Raw genomic sequence first — 21,439 nt, 5'->3', positions numbered from 1 at the left:
ACCAAAAGTATAGTAAAAACGTAAGGCTCACTTCTTTAATTTGAGAAAACGTATTTACCACACTGAGTCAAATCAGAACGCATTTTAAAATGAACTGAAATAGAGCGTTAAGTTTTGGCACTCATTCTTCGCAGGATAAAGAAAAAGAAATTTCTACTTTACGTAAATGAAAATACGAAACGAATTAATGCCGAAAAAAGAAGAAGGGAAAACAAAGATGTAAATTCTTGTAATTTCCAGTAGATTTACTATTCTGAGGTTAAAGTGATTTTATCTTTTCTATTCTTGATGCACGATTTATATTTGATACGAAGCAAGCCACCATTATAATCATCATCATAATATTCATGACTAAACTCAACATTCATGTTAAGGTAGACAAGCCTCCACTAGGGCTGTTCCGATAATCGAGTAATCGATAACAATTCGATAAAATTTCAAAACCGTTTCGTCGATAAAGAATTTTAATTTTATCGAATTATCGAACTTTCGAGACTCTCGAAAAGTTTGAGACACTCGAAGTGTTTGAGACACTCGAAATGTTTGAGACTCTCGAAACGTTTGAGACACTCGAAATGTTAGAAACATTCGACGAGTTTGAGACACTCGAATTGTTTGCAAGCAGCAAATACTAAAAGATCTGGAAGAAACAATGCAATCAGTGTTATCACAGGTGTAGGCCTACATGTGTACTACATACACGCAGGGTGTTCATTTTAAAAGTTGCCTACCTTCCTTGAAATGAAGTGAAAGAAAAGTTTTACCCATATGTCTTTAAGACCAATGTTTATGCATGTACAAGGATCAAGTAGTCTGTCAGGGAAGGGAGAGGGAGAGAGAGAAAGGAAGGTAAAACATACATCACCCGAACAGGCTTGGGATACAAGACACCATGGGCCTTATGCAGAGTCGTTCTAACCCGTGATTAGTGTCATACTAAAGAGTTCGACTAACATGTTTCCTGCAGTAAAGAATTTAATATGACGTTAATCATACGTCAAAACGACTCTGCATAAGGCCCCGTTAGTCTACAAACTTCCACTTTACCGATTGCGTCAACAACAGAGTAGGCAGAAAAAGGAAAATTTTGTATCTGGTTTCGAGGATTTAAAGTTCTGGATGGAGACAGCTTCTGATATAGGTAGAGATAATGAAGTTCGATAAGGCTGAAGACTTATCGAATTTCGGTTTTGAGAATTTATTATCCGATGCTTGAAACCCTTCGAGTATTTGAGAATGTCTAAATTTCGTGTAATATCTGAACTTCGAGTATCATTGAAACACACTTTGGAAATTTTGGATGCGAAGCTCCCTATAGACCGCGCTGTCTGTTTGTATGTGATGTCCGACGATAACTTTCGAACTGATTGCACGATTTTGATAGAACTTACTTTAAGATGTTCCTCTTTGCTTTCATCATACGCCTGTTGTTTTTGGTTGCCTTATGACAAGGGAAACTCGCTTGAATTCGAGTATTTGTTCTTCCTTTGAGCATATTCGTGATGTTATGACTAATATTAATATTACGGTTTTCTCAATGTTAATATTACTACTACTTTTATTACTATTACCACTATAATCTTTTACTGTCTTTTTGGATCTGGCGTTTAATACGTTTCAGTAGTATATTTCAGCCTTTTTCCTTTCTTTATATTACGTAAGTTATGTGAAGTAGGTACATTTCACACCAAATTATTGATATGTTTTAGAATAGTTTAAAGTTATACAACCCAATTAAATTTTAACTACAATCAAAACAGGCGAATACTGCAATGGTAATAGAAAAATAAATTTCATTACGTTGCTAAAGATCTCTTTCCATCAAATATTTGCTGCATGTGAATGAAACAAGCTAGACCCGCCCTTCCGCCAGTGTTCTTTTTTTTTTTTTTTTTTTTTTTTTTACCACCATCTTGTTGCCCTCTATTTTCTTCTTTACTACCATTTTCAAATCCCTATGATCACGTACTGCAGTACTATGTAACGATTAGAAATCGGGACTTCCCTTATATTTTTAGCGCGCCTTTCTATGATCAAAATTTCCCTTTTGCCGCCATCTTGAAATGTTTATGACCACGTACCACAATAATCGGACCCATTCCCCCCTCCGATAAGAAGGTTCGCAGAAGAACCCTCATTTTTGCCGTTTTCGAACATTCCTTTTGGCATCCGCCGGAGCCCCCCTTCCCCTCCATGAAATTATAAGATTGTAACTTGTAGGTGACTAAGGTCAGTAATCGTGCAAGAATCACGCGATTCGGTTCATCAGCTTAGAATATTAGCATGATTATACTTCGCCACTTTCCCATTGCCTCCATTTTATTTTGGCCACCATGTTCAAATGGTACGACTGACAACTTTTACCGTGCCGGTTCTGTTGTCTGTGGCACTAACTTACAATGTTAGTGCCTGCAAAAGCGCATCTCTCTATCTGGTACCCTTTGCATGGCACAGACACACACATATACAGCACGAGCCGTTACTTTAGCCCGTCCCTTCTTATAGGGTGGGCTAAAAAGAAAAAAAAAAATGGGTCAGAGTGGACTGCTCGACAGGAAAGGTTTGAATTCAATTTCTTTAGAAAGTCATGTTAACATCTAGTATTATCCATCCCCTCTCCTATGGGGCGATATAGATAAATTCTATACAGGTAAAATATCAATCATTAATAAGCACCTTTTCCTTCATACCTGACATAATTATTATTAATTTCTGCATTGTTTTCGGCACTTAAGATTTGATGCCAACCTTGCTAGCAAAGAGGGTTAGCTTGCTGCACTCCGAAGCTAGGGATCCTTGATTCGAATGTCAGTCAGGCATATATATTTCTTTTGGTGCCATTAGCCTCGCGCATAACAGACGGGCCTAAACCCACATCAAAAAAATAAATCATGATTGACAAAATTTAGTGACATTCGAAAACTTTTGAATACTCGACCAATGAAGTTTCGTAATGGTTCGACAATAACCGAAATGTCAGTAATATTGAAAGTTTGGATAATGCTCGAAATTCCGATAATATCCAAAGCTTCGAGAATACCAGAAATTTTGTTAATATTCGAAGTTTGGAGTACACCTGAAATTTCTGCAATGATCAAATTTTCAAAAATTACCTGAAATTTTGATAACACTAGAACTTTCAAATATCCGAAACTTCGATAATAGTTAAACTTTTGATAAGACTCGAAACTTTGATAATATTCAAACTTTCGATAATACTCGAAACTTCGACAATATTGGACTTTCAATTAGTGATAGGTGGTTCCGGAACGATTAGTTCCAAAACAACGAATTCTTTAGTGGAATGAAAGGATCGAATGTCTGAAAGGAACCGGATTGACTGGCGGAATCAAAAGATGGATTCGCTCAGAAGAAGGAAAAGACGAATTGAGACAGTGGATTCGGTTAATGGAACTAGAGGACGGAACCAAACAACACAAGTTCAAAAGTAGATCCAGTTGATGGATTAATGGAATCAGACAAAAGCAATACTGCAGAACAGATGGACAATGTATGACAGAGAGAGAGAGGGCCTACTGCTCATCAAGCCCGTATCCAGGGGGGCCAGGGAGGCAGGCCCCCTAAATTTTTGCTGGACCCCTAAAATTTTCAGGGTGGGCTTGCAAATGAACTATAATATGGTGATGAACTATCATATGGTTGCATCGGGCCCCCTAACTTCAGCAGGGCCCCCCCTACTGTTTTGGGCTGGCTACGGCCTGCTGCTCATGCCTACAAACACCCAAGCTTTCTTTGTGATTTTTGTGTCCCTTCTAAGAACATTCTGATAACGAAACTCCTCTACCAATGAAGGCAGTGGGGGGGGGGGGGCAACTAGTCTTATCAGAATGTTTGTTGACTTTATTCTCTTCCACAGGTGTTCAGGATTACCAGGTCTACTGATTTTTTTTTGTATTGCAATTCAGAAAATGAGTTTGTGTGTCTATATTAATGCATCGTCATGTATCCTAATGTAAAATTCACAATCGATTGTTTGCTTGGGTATTAATATTACAGTTCAACACAAAGGCTATATGGCATAAGCCCTAAAGTGAGATTCAAAACATTACTCTGACTTTTCTCAAAGGCAAGCACGTTCATTGGGATCAAAACCGGAACCATACGAATATTAACCACTTCGTTTATTAGCTCTAACTTAAACTAAAAGCAGGGTGCGAAATCCCGGGGGCGACCAGGGGGAATTTCCCCCCACCAAAAATTTTATGCTTCCATTTCCCTCCCACCAAAATCTGTAAGAGGGGACACCTTAGTATGAAAATATAAGTATAACAAAACCTTAATGTTATACAAAACCTCAAAATGTAAAAAAAAAACTTAATTGAAAAGTCCATGGTCACCCATATAAATCGGAAACGGTGAGACAAATATGAAAATAGGAAAGGGAGTGTGGCATTATTTTCAAAGTACAATTTAAGTTAAAGCGTCTTGTCCCAGGGTGTCCACAGGGTCCCAGGTGAGGTCCAACTAAAAAGTTTCAAATTATATTTGGTCTAGGAATTAATTCGTGCGGGTGGACAAGAGATGGCGCAACGAACGGAGCGTCCCACAGTACCGTGTATCCACACATGTGTTGCAAACCCCTGTCATCGCGTATCGTTCGTAGTATAGGGCAGTGGATTAAAGCGTCAACAACACCAGTGATGTTGGTTACATTCGTGATGGTTACATTTGTATATCATTCGTTGGTTTGATCGCAATACTTCAAACAATACCAAATAAAAAAAAAAAAAAAAAACATTTGCAAGATTAGCGAGTAGTACCAAACATGCGTAAGCCATTTCAGTACATCGAGCTTCGTCAAACTTTGTTGGTTTGGTCATGGTATTCCAAGAAATAACATATTTATATACAAACTCATTTTCACGCTGGCAGCCATATTGGATTACAGATTATACTCTTTGATATTTTGTGGATATCTGCTATTAACCATAAACGTTGGCTTCTCCAACACCAGTAATGTGAGCTGGATATGCGTTCGATACATAGTGCGGCATTTTGAACTCAAGATGTCGCGTTTTTGGACATTTTAGACACTTACTAATCAACATTAATGCCAAATTTGTTTTCCTAGCTTCAGCAGTTTGGTATGCTTATCCTTTTGTTATAGGTTTTAAGCGGCCAACTTGGATTCAAGGTGGCCATATATTTTCAATTAAGCTTTTGTTTACATTTTGACCCACCGCAATTTTGGACAGGGTTGTCATAGAAAGTCGATACGTGCTCCATCTTCTTTCACTTAACAACAGCTTTCAAACGATGTCCTACCTCTCTTGCCATTTGAAACTTTTTAGTTGGACCCCATCTGGGACCCTGGGACAAGACATTTTCACTTAAATCGTTGTACTTTGAAAATAATGCTACACTTCCTTTCCTGTTTTCACATTTGTCTCACCGTTTCCAATTTATAGGAGTGACCATGCAGTTTTCAATTAAGTTTTTGTTTACACTTTGACCCTCCGCCATTTTGCACAGGGTTGTTATAGAGTCGAGACTTGCTGCATTTTCTTTCATTTTACAACAGCTTTCAAATGATGTGGCACTTAACACCTCTTGCTATTTGAAAATTTTGAGTTGGACCCCGTCTGGGACCCTGGGACAAAGTTTTTCAGCCCAAAAAGTTTGTCGTTGAAAATGATGGGATACGTGTTGGCCAAGTTTTCCTCTTATCCAACCGTTTCCGAACAAATGACTTGATTCAAACTATTCTGCCAGGTAATTTTTTTATAGTTCTTACATTACAAAATATGTTGTAACTCACAATATTCCGCCCGGTGGCACGTATAACTTTGGGATTCATCTAGTTATAACATATCAAATGCAAACATAATTGTCTCGTTTGGATCTCAGCGGAGCCACTGCATGACCCTTCCTTGTGAGTTAAAATATCCCCAACCTCCTTTTGAAATTATCTGCTCAACTCCCGTTTCATGCTCTCTCGGAATAATGTTTTAATTGGCATTGATCAAAACGCACAGTGGACACAGGCCACAATAATAGACTTTATTCCCAATAAACAGGGTTGTAGTGCCAAAGTTATCTGTGCTGGAGCGCTTGCTTACAGAAAAGAGAACAAGAAATATAGACCCTAATTTAAGCATAGACCCAAACCTGAAATCAAATTATGAATGTTTATTTTAATATTATATAGTGAAATAGTATATAACAGAAACAGCCGTACCATAGTACAATGCTCTCCTTATTCGGTACTGGAGAGTCTCTTCTATCTCAAAACATGTGCCAATAACTAGCATATTCACAATAGATTCATTAAAAATTATTACAGAAAGATTTATATTTCAGTAATGCAGTGTGTTATTGGTTTGGACTGATTTGTGTTTAGTGTCTCTCTCCAGCACCCAAGCTGAATGGTACAGCACCTAATGTTTAAAGTGGTTTCAGAACTACTACTCAATTTACATTCGAGATCTTTGAGTTTTACGGCCCACGGTTATGTCGGCTATACTAAAGGAGACGGTGATGATGACAAATGAATGAAATGGTGGAATGAAGTGGTAGGAAATGAGAGAACCCCGAGGAAACGAACTCACACTGTGTTTATCCATCACAATGTTCACTTGGCGGGAGCTGGTATCGAACCCAGGACCCCACGCACCAGAGGTGAACGCTGTACCACTGAGCCACGTGGCCCCTCAATTTACATTCGAGACAGGAAGTGTGAGGGAAAAAAAACCGAAATCAAAATAAAACATGTGAATATTTACTGCCTGTTTTGTGTACAAGTAATTCGTGAAACTCCGGGTTGATGTCTTATATAACCTCGGTGCTGGAAAGGACGTGACTCCAACCAACCAACTAAATGGGATTCGCGAGCATCTTTTTAGTTGTGTTATAAATCACTGGAAGGAAATGTTAGTTTGCCACTTTCTGCCACCAAGGCTATATGAAACGTGGATCTCCATTTTAAGGCAAATTAAAACCACCGTAATGTACACATTTCATGTCTACGAAGAAATAAATACTTAGCGAAGAAACGGAAATTTCATAATTAATAATAATAAAAACTATACTCTGACTCTACAGCTTATGGAGATCTATGACTGACCAGGTGGAGCGCATCAACTTTGTAGGTCTAATGCTTGGTTAGCACATCGGTTCTCAGGCGCCATTATTTCTGACTTCTAGATCTCATACCGCTATTTTCGTGAATGCAGTCCTCCATATAATGACAAACACAAGGGGACTGTGCTCCCGCAGGAGTCTAACCCTCGACCATACGCACCGAAGTGTATCATAAATGCAGTAGATAAGTGTACCAATTTAGGTTAAATGAATAAATAACATTATTAAATTATTTTAAATAACAATGACGACTAGCTTAAACATTTATTATTATTATTAATAATAACAATAATAATAATAATAATTGAATATTTCAACTTTTTGGATACTCCACTTCATTTGTGAAGCACAGTGAGGCATTAATATGGATCACTGAACTTCTTCCCACTCACCACTTTCAAACGATTTCGCACCCTGACTAAAAGTGTTGCATTACGAATAAAAAATGGTTAAAAGGTTAGGATATGTAAAAAACAAATATTTTGTCAAACATTAAAACACACGGGAATAATGTTTGACAGATTTGTTTTTTATATATTCTAAACCTTTAACCATTTTAAAAATCTTACCTTTTTTTTTTTTTTTAACTCCTTTTTGGAGTCTATCACAGGCTAAGAAGGAAGTTGCATCTTCCGAAAGTGCTACCTGTTGCATGTAAAAGAAAATTCTTCTACATAAATTTTTTGCGGTGAGTCTTTATGCTTTTTCTCATTGAATATAATCACCGCTCGCAATATTGTAAGATTTATTTCCGTTTTTCATCTTCATTAAACTCAGTGATGATTTCAAAGCTTCCCCGGGTAGACTTACGATTCGTCCGGGATTCAAGCCTGTGTACAGAAAATTGTCTGGAATTGACTAATGTCTGAAATCTTAGGGGAAATGGAAGGCCGGGAAATTTCGCTACGTTTGGTCAAGTGGTTGGCTTACAAATTGTCTTGTGTTGATACTTATGAAAAACCAATAGCGATAAGGTGTTCTTCGGAAGAATACTTTACTCAGAAAAATAATTAAGACAATAATATAAAAATATGTTTTAAGTAAAGAAAATGATAATAATCATTTTTGGAACTTAAGGTTAGACTTTCTTTTAACTTCTCAATAAACACACGTCATTCTTTAAAAAATGTCTAGGATTGGTGTCCAGAAATTATGTAATCATACCCCGAGAGATTTTGAATACACAGAGGGTGAAAGTAGCAAAAATACTGGGAACCCACGATGAACACGATCAGAGATATGTTTGTGGGGGAATATTCCTCCTGAACAACCCCCTGAAATCGCCACTGATTTGATTAACATTTATTTTATTGAAATGCGAAAGGGGGAGTTTGCGCCCAAAGCATCATCATATCTGATTGCGGCAATGTGTGAACTAGAGGCCATTGAGAGAGAAAAAAACATGACAAGATAAAACATTTGTCTTAAAAATAGAATTTTCCCACAAAAGTTTAGCAACACCGCACATGATTAATATGGTTGAGGTGTTGGACCGTATACTATATCACACGAAGAGCAAATTACCGTATTTGTACGTTTAAGACCTATGTCTGGCATCACTGACACGATAGGTGGTCAGCAAATAACAAACAAGAGTTAGAATTCAGGAGGAAATTAAACTTCCTGTGTGTGTGTGTCGAAAAAGCAGTCCCTTTCTGCATGCTTTCTTTTCTCTTCACAAATAAAATACAACTTTGCAATAACTTATCAGATGATAAAAGGTGCCTGACTAGTTTGGCTGCAAGAAGGAATCATTGGCTGCAAGAAACTCATAATATTCGTACTTTCGATAATACCCGAAACTTCGATAATACTCGAAACTTCGATAATACTCGAAATTTCGATAATGCCCGAAACTTCGATAATACCCGAAACTTCGATAATACTCGATATTTCGATAATACCCGAAACTTCGATAATTTCAAATACTCGAACGGTTTCGAGTAACCGATGACAATTCGATAAATTTTCACTCCCGAAATTCGATAGGTCCTCAGCCTTATCAAACACCCCTAGCCTCCACTGGAGATTGAGTCCATGACTACGCTTGTTTGCTACACTATTCTGCTTGTTAAGAGTACTATACTATTTATACTTTAATTTTCTGAAAATCTATCTTTCTATCTCTCTCTATATATAAAACATCCAGGTATATTGTATTGTAAATCAGTGTAAATCGGTGCCTCTCCAGGGGACGAATAACCCCCGCAAATGAAACATAATTTCTTATTTTGCAGCAAAATTATATTTATTTATACACAGTATGGCAGAGAATTAAAATTATTTCTTTACGGTTAAGTAACAGATATTAATATGTTGTTATCACGCTCTAAAGAATTTAAAACTTATTTTTTTAAAAAATACTAATCTTTACAAAAGAGAACACAGACTTAATTTGTATGGCCAAAACACCGGATCCAGTGGAGAAACATAAGTTAGCATTTCCAATCGCAATCACATTCGGTTGCACTGAAGGCGCAGCCTAAGAATGTGAAATGTATTTCATTGACCGTTATCTCTGCGTATGAAATTTTTAGCAATTTACCGACACAACTTTTTCACAGATACCGATGCACATAAAACTTCGTGTGACAAAATCCCGCTCAGGACACTTGATAATTTTCTTCACTGATCTCATCTCTGGTGCTAAGCCTACAATCAAATTGAGTTCCAAAATGTCGTTGGTACTTGTAGGCACTTTGGAAGATAAAAGCGGTCGAGCGTGGGACTGACAACTTCATCTTATTCCATAGATTGAGAATATGTGAAGCAGCTTCATATTCCCATGCGCGGTTAATCTTTTCTAATATGTAAGTAGGAGAATATAATGACAAACTGAGCGTCGTGTGGGTTTCTTCTGTAGCATTTTCTTCTGAATCGAAACCTCTGTCTCGTTTGGGATTCAAATGACGGGTCTGCTATCCTGACTGAGGACCTTTGCTTTTCTTCACCACAATTTTGGCATCGAGGGACTAAAAATATCAGTTGAGTACGAGTAGTGCAAATCAAAGGCGTACACATACATAAAGAAATAATAAAGAAATCGACTGTACAATTGATAGTAATTCCGGACCTTAAAGGCAGAGGGGAGTAAGTCATTTTTTTTCTGAAAATGAGTTATTGCCAGATTTGAAACGCGTGTTCTGATATATCTTATTCTTAGAAAGCTTGTAGTTTATATTATGAATACTTTATCAAATAGCAACAATAAAACTAGATATAAGTCCAAAGGCACTTAAAGGCAAAAAGAAGTAAGCCACTGTTTTCTGTCTCTCCTGAAAATTTAATAAAAATGACTTACTCCCACCTGCCTTTAAGGTCCGGAAGTTAGATCAACTTTAAGTCTAAAAGAAATTGGTGAAATACAAGTGTCATTATTAATATTAAACAAATTGAAAATAGTTCGGAAAATGTATCGGTGAATATTTGTGTCCATTTGTCAATACCGATACTCCCAAAAGTGGCCGATATCAACGATATCTCGGTATATCCCTAGAAATTTTATTGCTTCGCTTTTGTAGCACTTCAGAGATGCAAGGACCTCAAAGGAGCAAACAATTACAGAGAAACGTTAATAAATACGTAGTGATTTTCTTTTTTAGCATCTGATCGGTATAAAACTTACAAAGTGTCATTCAATATTTATTATACAGTCACATCTTAAGTTTCCATAACGTATGATGGAAAAATATGATCATCTCTGATTGGTAAAAGAGAGAGGAGGAAAAAAAAGTAGCTACACTGACCACGTGTAACTGCTCCATTATCAATCACTTCACATGTACCCGACCGAGAATGAAAACCTGGAGCACATACATAGGTGCTACAGGCAGAATGGAAGATTAGTTAAATATGACGAAATCCATATTCAGAGTTCTACAACGAGTAGCGTAAAACTTTATTTCATTTTTAGCTCCCCAAGTAAGCATATGGGAGCTTATAGTTTCACTCCACGTGTGTATGTGTATATGTAATTGGTTCTTTATTTCTCAGGTCTACTGGCCAGTTCTGAACAAAATTTAGTGGCCAAGCAGCCCATGGTCTAAAGAATAAAGATCCCTATATTTGATGGCCGTGCTCAGAACACCTTGTAAATGTACTTTATTTCTCAGTAACTATTGACCGGAACTCAACCAATTTGGTGCGCATGTAGCCCATCGTCTAAGGAACAAAGATCACTATATTTGGTAGCCGAGCTCGGCAAGGAATAGGCTCGGGTCGACTTGTATGTAGTATACTTTATTTCTTAGCAACTACTGCTGGAGATATATATATATATTTGCCAAGCTCGGTCAGGAACAGGCTCAGCTCGGCAACAGAGGCTGTGTTTCATAGCTTTACGCCGGGAGCTTCTGAGTTAGGTTCACCTCGGCCTATTATACGATTTATTTTCCAGTGACCTCAAAGAAGATTATGCACAAAAGAAGAGAGAAAGCTTCTCTGAGAACTGGGAACACTAAGTTTTCTTTTACGGAAATCAAGAATTGAACAATTTGTAAGCTCTAGTCTACATTTCACTGCATGTTCAACGAACCTTTTTTAATTTTGTTTCAATACTACTTGTAGAGGAAGTGGAGAACAACATCGTAATTGATGAACTTTCTAAAAGATGATAAACAGCGTTTCATGCTCATCCATCCGGAACCGAACTCAGAGCCTCGTGAGGCGCGTGTGCTAGCCATTAAATCAACGATATAACCCATAGTTCATACTAAACGTTAACAGAATGGTGACATGGGTATATTAATAATTCTATTAACAGAAAAAAACCTTTCCTGGTCACAAAAACTTTGACCACCTTCCAGTCCCAAATTCGTAAATACAGTTTTTGCCATTAATAAGGCAGTATGCAAAAAGTCTGCGGAAAGAGACCTTTGGGTAGAAGAAGGAGGCTAACATTAAACAAGATATTAGAGAGATTTGCTATGATCCAAACTATTGGCACTGCAGTGTTTTTGTGACGATGAGGTTATGTATTCAGGTTCCATATATAAGCTAGTTACCAGGGTGGATTGATTTAAATCAGTCTGATTTAAATCACGATTTAAATCAAGATTTAAATCACTTGATTTTTTTAATAAAAATCGTTGATTTAAATCGAATTCCGAAATAAATTAATTTAAAGTGAAAATAAGTAAAATCCCGTTTCTGTTTTGTTATTTCGATTATGGAAATTAATAATCATAATACAATGAGACTCAAATGTACAGTATAGTATGAAAACAAATGTCATGCAGAGGATGATTAGGGAAAATCCCGTTTTGAACAGGTAACGGAGCAATCCTGTTTTCTTCTTTTCGTAACATTGGGTTTGGGTTTTAAGATCGTTAACTATTCCAACGGGGAAATTACTATCGATATTTAAGACGAAAATTCTTTTTTGTGCGTGTCTGTTTGTTTGTTCCTAGATAATAGGGTGTATTTAGAGGGGTCCTATCCTCTCTCCATTTTTGTTTTTTGTTTTATAACTTTAGGCGAAATTTATGTATTTCATGCTGCAAGCTAGTTCTGAGTTTTTAAAATTAGGCCCCTGGCAAATATAAGTAACTTTTGTGAAAAAAAAGTGTCATTTTGATAAACGTTGCTGTACTTTTTCCTTAATGCTTAACCTTTTAAATTATATAATTAAATTATTCTATTTAAATTATATTATATTTTTAGGTGATAGGGTAGAATCTTCATTATTCGATTAAAAAGTACCAATAAGGTTTTTTACTTCGTTTTCTTCAAGACTGGAGGCATTCTAGAACATGTTGCATATGCTTTCACGCCTTTCTGCGTTGAGGCATATTGTGTGATGACGTCAAATTTAAAAAAATGATTTTTTTTGTTATGCGTATTATTATTATTATTTGGCATTTTGCGGGTTATATTTTGCATTCAGAAGACTGAAATTTTGCACACTCGTTCAGTGCACCCCTTAATAATTTTCAGATGTTTTCAGATCTCTGTGGAAACAGCGGAGTCCAGAGAGGCAAAAATGTTAAAAAAAAAATATATATATATAAATAAATAAATAAAAATAAAAAAAAAACAATATTTTTAACAAAAACAGCTTTTTTTCGTGATTTTCCCGTCTCAGGTGGAGACATATGAATGGTACCGTTTCAAAGGCTGTTCTATTCTGAAGAAAATGATGTACGTAGTATGCTCCTAGGATAAATAGGGATGTCGCAGGAAACTGTTATCTGAGATCCTGTTTTATACGGGAATCTGGGGTATTTGAGGAATATTATTTTTCGCGGGCTTACTTTTGCACCTACAAAATTGAAATTTTGCACATGTACTCAGTGCACCACTCAGTAGTTTTCAGATTTGTTTCAGATCTCTGCCTTAAAACAGGGGCAGGGGTCCACAGAGGTATTAGTTTTTTTTTTTTAATATTTTTAACAAATTCATTTTTTCGTGATTTACCCGCCCCAGATACATGATGGAGACATTTGAAGGGACACGTTTGAAAATTTGTTTTATTCTGAAGAGAATAATGTACAAATCATGATCCTAGATAAATAGGGATGTCTGAGGAAATTTTTATATTACATCCGGGTCATCGTGGGAATCTTCTTAGCTCATTGTTAAATAATTTCCTCACCCTTACTACTCAAGGTAGAAGCTTGAAATTTTGTACATACATTCAGTACACCCCTTAGTATTTCCCAGTTGATTTTGAGATCTGTGCGTTAACACAGGGGAATAAAGAGGGGATTAAAATTTAAAAAAAAAAGTAAAAAAATGCCGATTATTCTCAAAATTTCCCGCTTCAGGGACATGATAGGGAAATGTGAATATTACCGTTTCAAAAACTGTTCTATTCTAAAAAGAGTGATATGTGTACCATGACCCTAGGATAAATAGGGATGATGCTGTAGCTGCTTGACTGAAAGTCTATAATTTATGTTTAAAAAGAGCCATAATTTAAAAGGGTTAAGAAACATTGTTTGGGATTGATATAGGTTAACGATTGGGGATAATTCAAAATTCAACCCCAATACTTTCACTTAAATGGCATAATTAGCATTTAATACTAATTCCTAATGCTTTTTCTTCAGTTCGCGACTTGCATTATACGAGGAGAAAGATTTGATTTAAATCAAAAAAATCGATTTAAATCAAAAAAATCAACAAAAATGATTTTTTTGAAAAAAATCATGATTTTTTTCCACCCTGCTAGTTACTTATTAAAGGCAGTAAACGCTACAGTACTCGCCGAGGGATATTGCAAATTGTGGTCATACTATCTACGATCCACAGAAAAGACATGCAAAATATAAAACACAATGCGTTCCCTAATATTCATAAGTATAATGAGGAAAGACTTATGATATATTTTGCCTAATATACAAATTCTTGTATGAAGTTTTCTTTCCTTAGTTTGTAGCGATACAATTTAAATTATTTCCGATGTGACTTCCCTTACAATCTGTGACTACGGTTTAGATAATATAGGTGATCTAACGATATATAGCTCAAGCTTGCCATGTTTTATAATACTCTCACACTCGCATGTGTGTGCTATATATCCGAAAATAAATAAATAAAACAAAACTTACGTAGATAAGACTCGAATTCAAGCTGAAATTAGTCACTACTTACAAAAATAAGACTTTATTGTATACGTCAAACATGCACTACGTTTTTTGTATACTTCTATATTGATTCTCGTATGCCAATTCCTGAACTTTTATCCTTATTATTTCTTCTGACTGTTCTCTACATGGCAATTACGTATGTCTTTAGTGGAAACGTGCAATGTTTTATTCAGATGGTATCCATATATGTCAAGTGTTGCAGTCTGCTTACCAGGATTGGAAATTAACATTGCAAGGTTCGATCAGAAGCGTACTAGTGACTGTATTTTACGTAGAAGCATCGTACACTATATTTAATACAAATAATAAAGAAAAACATTGAATTAGGATATACAGCATAAAGAAGATATGTAGATATACCATACTGAGACAACTATGCGAATTGTTAAGTTGGCAAGTCTTTACTTTGGGCAAGGCAATGACAGGAATCGACTCATCCGAACCGGTTCCCGCGGTTACAGTTCCAGTCCCCAAAAACGAATCGATTCATCTGTACAGTGACTAAATCACTCACAACACCTTCTAAGCAACCAGAACACACCAACCATGAAAGTAATACATCTAAAATATAGGAGATTTTTCCCATAACTAGCGTGTTCAAGCTCCTCAGCAGGTGTTGTGAACAACATGGCCAATTGGAGAATAAAATCCTGAGATCAATAAAGCTCTAATAAAGACAGAAAACAACGTGCCCTGCGGCTTCACTCGCCTTCTTCTTTTCACCCCTAACCCGCCTTCACTCGCTAACGCTCGCTCGGCAATACTGTGAATTAAATATTAAAATTTGCTAAACAAAGGAAACAACCTGGCTACTAACCTATATAAGAGGACAGTGTTCTAGAACCTTCCCGAACAAACAGCATTACAAATTAAAAATACACACAAACAAACCTAAAGAAAAAAGACACTTCTACAAAATAAAATAATAAAACCCACTTCTAATGATACAACATACAGCATGAATTTCAACATGAAAATTCAATCCATCAATCAAAACACTAATTCTTTCACCATAATTTCTAAACAAACTTCACGACAAAACGATAACCATCGCACACATTAGTACCACTTAAAGTCCCCAAAAACGAAATTCATAATTGGTCATACCGAAAAAAAAAGTATCTTTACGAAACTTCGTGCCGCAAACACTTCCTATTATAGCAAACCACATACACGATCAAACGATTACTCTAACGACACTTTGGATATAAAGTCAAAGGCCCTGAACAATTCTGACATGTCTTTTCAAACTCATGCAAACCACACAGGACTGAAAAATAATAAGAATTGACATAACAATTAATAATATACTTATTCAAAAATGATGAATTAACATGGCGTGCATTACATTCCATAAAAGGTTCACTAACAGCAACTCGTAATTCATCTGCAGCGGGCATACAATCTGTCCATTTCAACACACAACTACAGCAACGAACAGTATATATCACCAAACAGTACATTCACAACCGAACTAACAACAGCTGGCATAAAAAAACAGTAGACACACTTAGTGAAAAAATTAAAAAAAAATACATACATATCAATTAGGAATAGGAATGACATCTACTGAGAAGATATAAAAACTGGAACCATGTGAATTAGCAACAGCAAGGAACCAGTAGCAATCTCTGAATGACACTAAGAGTGACAGGATATCACTATCTTGCCCAAAGTGAAGAGTTGTGTCATGAATACAACTGAAGATGTCAATATAATAGTGGTCTACTTCATTAAAATAAATAAACAAACGAAAATCGTAAGGTCTTATTTTCTTTCGTACTTCTATGGCGGACAATGGAATCGTAAAGGGACAAATGGGAAAACGTCATATTTCGTTGTTTTTTGAAGATAGAGAAGAGTGTTACATGACAATATTATCTTCGTCCTTAATCTATCACCCAGATTTAGATTCTAAATGCAAAGATACTGTGCAGAGCAACGTAACACACAGGATATATGGCAACTAAAAGCATGAATGCTATCTAATCGACACAGGGCAGAAGCGAAGCATGGGGGGCAAGTTGTAGCGAGGGAGTGCGTCCGTAGGGACTACGTGCGTTAGCGACGATGAGTATACACATAAACGAAGACACATTATATGTCATAAAATACATGGCTTATGTGTTGCACAGCCTTAGAGAGATACTAAATGCCATCCGAAAAAGTACCATAGGTTAGAATCGGCCAGATGTGCTTCTTCTTTTCTCTAGTTTCAACTCGTATCCACACTAACGATTAAACTGTTCGCTTCTTTAGTAGACCATACTTTTCACACAATTTCAACAACAGACACTCATTATTTTTGTATAACTCGAAAAAACTCAAACACAATAGTCACACTGTGTCATTTACACACCATCCCCAGAAATCATAAGCGTAACTCTCCGTCAAATAGACCCTTCTGCCTCCATATATAGTGCCGCTTAGAACATCAAAAATAACCACGGTGGAAAAAAATCATGATTTTTAAAAAAAAAATCATTTTTGTTGATTTTTTTGATTTAAATCGATTTTTTTGATTTAAATCAAATCTTTCTCCTCGTAAATTACAAGTCGCGAACTGAAGAAAAAGCATTAGGAATTATTTATTAAATGCTAATTATGCCATTTAAGTGAAAGTATTAGGATTAAATTTTGAATTAATCCCCAATTGTTAACCTCTCTTAATCCCAATCATTGTTTCTTAACCCTTTTAAATTATGGCTTTTTTTAAAAGGAAAATTATAGACTTTCAGTCAAGCAGCTACATCATCATCCCTATTTATCCTAGGATCATGGTTCATACCTCATTCTCTTCAGAATAGAACAGCTTTTGAAACGGTAAAATTCAGATTTCCCTATCATGTCCCTGAAGCGGGAAATTTTGAGAGAAAATGGCTTTTTTCTGACTTTTTTTTTTTCAAATTTTGATCCCCTCTGGACTCCCTTGTGTTAACGCACATATCTCAAAATGAACTGGGGAATACTAAGGGGTGTATTAAATGTGTGTATAAAATTTCAAGCTATCTTGAATAGTAAGGGCGGGGAAAATATTTAACAATGAGCTAAGAACATCCCCACAATGCCCCATATAACACGTATGTAATATAGAAATTTTCTCAGACATCTCTATTTATCCTAGGGTCGTGATTTGTATATTATTCTCTTTAGAATAAAGAAGATTTTCAATCATATCATTCAAATGTCTTCATCGTGTATCTGGGGCGGAAAAATCAAGAAAAAGAGATCTTCTGTTAAAAAATATCCTTTTTTATTTTTTATCCCTCTGGACCAACCCCCTGTTTTAAGGTAGAGATCTGAAACACTGAAAGATACTAAGGGGTGCATTGAACAAATATGCAAAATTTCAATCTTCTAGGTGCAAAAGTAAGCCCGCGAAAAATATCCTCCAAATCCCCAGATTCCCTTATAAAACGGGATCTCAGACAACAGTTTCCTGAAACATCCCTATTTATCCTAGGATCATGGTTTGTACGTCATTCTCTTCAGAATAGAAGAGCGTTTCAAACGGTACCATTCATATGTCTCCATCTGAATCGCGGAAAAAGTTTTTTTTTTCATTTTCTTCCTGGACCTCCCTGTTTTCACGCAGAGATCCGAAAACATCTGAAAAATATTAAGGGGTGCACTGAACGAGTGTGCAAAATTTCAGTCTTTTGAATGCAAAATGTAAGCCTGCCGAAAAATAATAATATTAGGCAAAAAAATATTATTTTAAATTTATGTCATCACACGCTATGTTTCGACGCAGAAAGGCGTGAAAGCATATGTAACATAATCTCCAGTGCCTTCAGTCTTGGAAAAAAAAAAAAAAAACGAAGTAAAAAGGTTCATTGGTACTTTTTTAATCGAATAATGAAGATTAGATTTTTTAATAGGATAAAAATAGGTAATATAATTTAAAAGGTATAAGGAAAAAGTATAGCAACATTTATCAAAATGTCACTTTTTTCACAAAAGTTACTGATATTTGGTAGGGGCATATTTTTAGAAAATTGGAACTAGCTTCAGGCACGAAATACATAAATTTCGCCTAAAGTTATAAATCTTAAAAAAAATAAATAAATAAATAAATAAATCAGAGGGGATAGGACCTTTCTATATATGCCCTATTATCTGGGAACAAACAAGCAGACGCGCTCGCGAAAGAATTTTCGTCTCAAATGTCGATGGTGATTTCCCCGTTGGAATAGTTAACGGTTTAAAAACCCAAACCCATTCTTACGAAGAAAAGAAAGCAGTATTACTCCGTTGCCCGTTCAAACCAGGATTTTCCCTAATCATCCTGTGCATGACACTTGTTTTCATACTATGCTGTACATACTGTACATTTGAGTCTCATTGTCTTATAATTATTAACTTCCGTAACCGAAATAATACAACAGAAACGGGATTTTACTTATTTTCACTTTAAATTATTTTATTTCGGAATTTGATTTAAATCAGCGATTTTTATTTAAAAAATCAAATGATTTAAATCTTGATTTAAATCGCGATTTAAATCAGACTGATTTAAATCAATCCACCCTGAAAATAACTAACTAACAACAAGTATTTTCTTAACTTCAACTATTCTCCACATATAACTTTCACTCACTCTTCCTCCCAAAACAAAATAAATTCTCCAATTCATCTGCTTAACTTTCTAAAATTGGTCCGGCGATACAGCTGTTAACCCCATATTTTTATACAACAATCGATTTCAAGAACTCTTAAGTCACGTTAATCTTGGTTATTGAAATTTATGAAGTGTGCATTTAGAACATTCGTATTCAACTCTTCCTCCCAGTGGATGAGATAGTGTTATTTCAGCAATGTAAGGATTACTTCAATATGAAGATTTAATATTATGCTTGCATTACATAAAAGATTAGAAAAGGTAGGGGGACTACGAAATTCAACTTTAAATGGTTTGTTTAAACAAAGCCATTCGCAAAAGTGTTTCCGGGTTTTAACCTTACTCCTGTTATTAACTTACACAGTAAAAGTCTGTTCAAGATATAAAATAATTTTCAGTAGTTTACCTCCAATTCTATAACCATTCCGTAGGAATTCAAAATATGCTTTAAATTTTACTACGTTATAATGGTACAATATGTTCCAAATATTAATATCCAGATACATAAAAAAAAAAAAATGAACATGTAAAAGTAGTGGTCCGTGTAGAAATACTTCAGACATTCAAGTGATTCTCCGGTTTCACAAGGTTGAAAAACGATGAACTATTCAAATTAATTTGTAGTGGCAAATTGATTGTTCCATGTTCCGTTAAGGGGGTCCAAAACTAAACTGGACCTCCTTAAGCTAACCTAACCTAATATAACGTTATATTATGTAATCAAACGAAAATCAATAGAAAGAAGTGGTGTCAAAGACACTGGGCCCCCTTAACGGAACATTGACCAATTGATTTTCTAATTATTTGTTTTGCAGGAGTTCAAAACTCGTGGAGAATTCTGCGAATAATTACGATATTTTTATTATTTATTTATTTATTTTAAGTAGCAATTGAACATAAAAATTTAATACTATTATTTGTTAATGGATATAGTACAATCTTCCTTACTGGTACAAATTTCGAAGAATCGAATTAATTTTACCGATTTTTGTTACGAGTGTGTTGTACGAAAAAAAAAAAATGTGTTAAATGTTGCAGAAGAGGGCCAAAAAGAAAAGTACCTAAACCACCCTACCATAACACGCCTCTACTAATTGGTAGAAACTAAAAATTTAACATTGTACAAAATAGCCAAAATTATATTACCAAATTAACTTTTCTGATACTCGGAAATAGATACTGTACAAAAATTTGGCAGCATTTTTTCTCGACTACTGTACAAAAATTTGGCAGCATTTTTTCTCGACAATTTTAATATGACATTACAAGTTAGCATAGCTACATTAAAGACTTATTAACGGATAACTTCTTAATCACAATTTAATATCAAATTCCAATTCTCTTAAATCCAAATGTTTTACTTACTTTGTTTTCTGTACAATTCTCATTTGTAACCACAGCAACAGTTCAAGTAATTCTAAAATACTAAGTTTTCCATCGTTCATATTCCTATACAAACAAAAACATACCACTGCAGTTCGATAGTGTTAGTGAGTTTAGTTTCGTTTGAGCTCTATCGTCTCAGATATCAGAACCTTCCTTTTCTAACTATAATATCACAAAACGACGCACGCAAACGAAAAGAAGGGTTGTGTTACTCCATAACGGGTTGCGTAGGTGCAACGCAAATTTTGCTTTTTAATTTGTTTATGCATAGTGGTCGTTGAGTGTTGCTGAAGGGAACCAGTAAGGAAAGAACCTAACGTGCAGGACCGGTTTATGCACAGAACACGAAATAATTGTTAAAAAATTATATTTATTCACTGATTTCCATCGTATTGTTCTCCAAAAGATTTGCACTGGGCAACATATCAATACCCTACTTGGCAGAAGATCAACTGGGCCACTAGGCGTAATTGTTGAAAACTGCAATTCTTTCACGGTTTGCGTATAAACAGAGAATCCAAACAAATGCTACAAAAACTATAGTGCAACAGACACAAACCAACCTGTGTTAGGTAACCATTAAAATGCAAGATTGTTATTTAACCGAATCAAAGCAAGAGTAAAGCTGGTGCACCCGCTCTTTGGTGTGACCGAAGGAAGCAGGTGCGTCAGCGACGGTGACTATGAACGTAAGCAAATATTATTAAAACACGTTGATTTTTGAAATAACAGGAATTCCTAC

The 21,439-nt window shown here is 35.6% G+C and overlaps 1 protein-coding gene across 2 annotated transcripts in view; it reads right to left on the bottom strand.

The window, feature by feature from the left end:
• The window catches only part of cos (kinesin-like protein costa), a 159,350-nt gene extending 138,515 nt beyond the window's left edge, over positions 1–20,835 (bottom strand). The window contains exon 1 of one of the 2 annotated variants that reach the window (XM_081762687.1): positions 20,677–20,835. The gene's annotated coding sequence lies outside the window, so the exon portion shown is untranslated. The remainder of the gene's footprint in view (positions 1–20,676) is intronic. The other variant, XM_081762688.1, reaches the window with a different exon arrangement.
• Between the last annotated feature and the right edge of the window lie 604 nt (positions 20,836–21,439).

The sequence above is a fragment of the Thermobia domestica genome, chromosome 6 (genome assembly GCF_964235325.1).
Source record: "Thermobia domestica chromosome 6, izTheDome1.hap1.1, whole genome shotgun sequence".
In the NCBI taxonomy this organism is placed as follows: domain Eukaryota; kingdom Metazoa; phylum Arthropoda; class Insecta; order Zygentoma; family Lepismatidae; genus Thermobia; species Thermobia domestica.
This window is presented reverse-complemented; position numbering and strand designations above follow the sequence as displayed.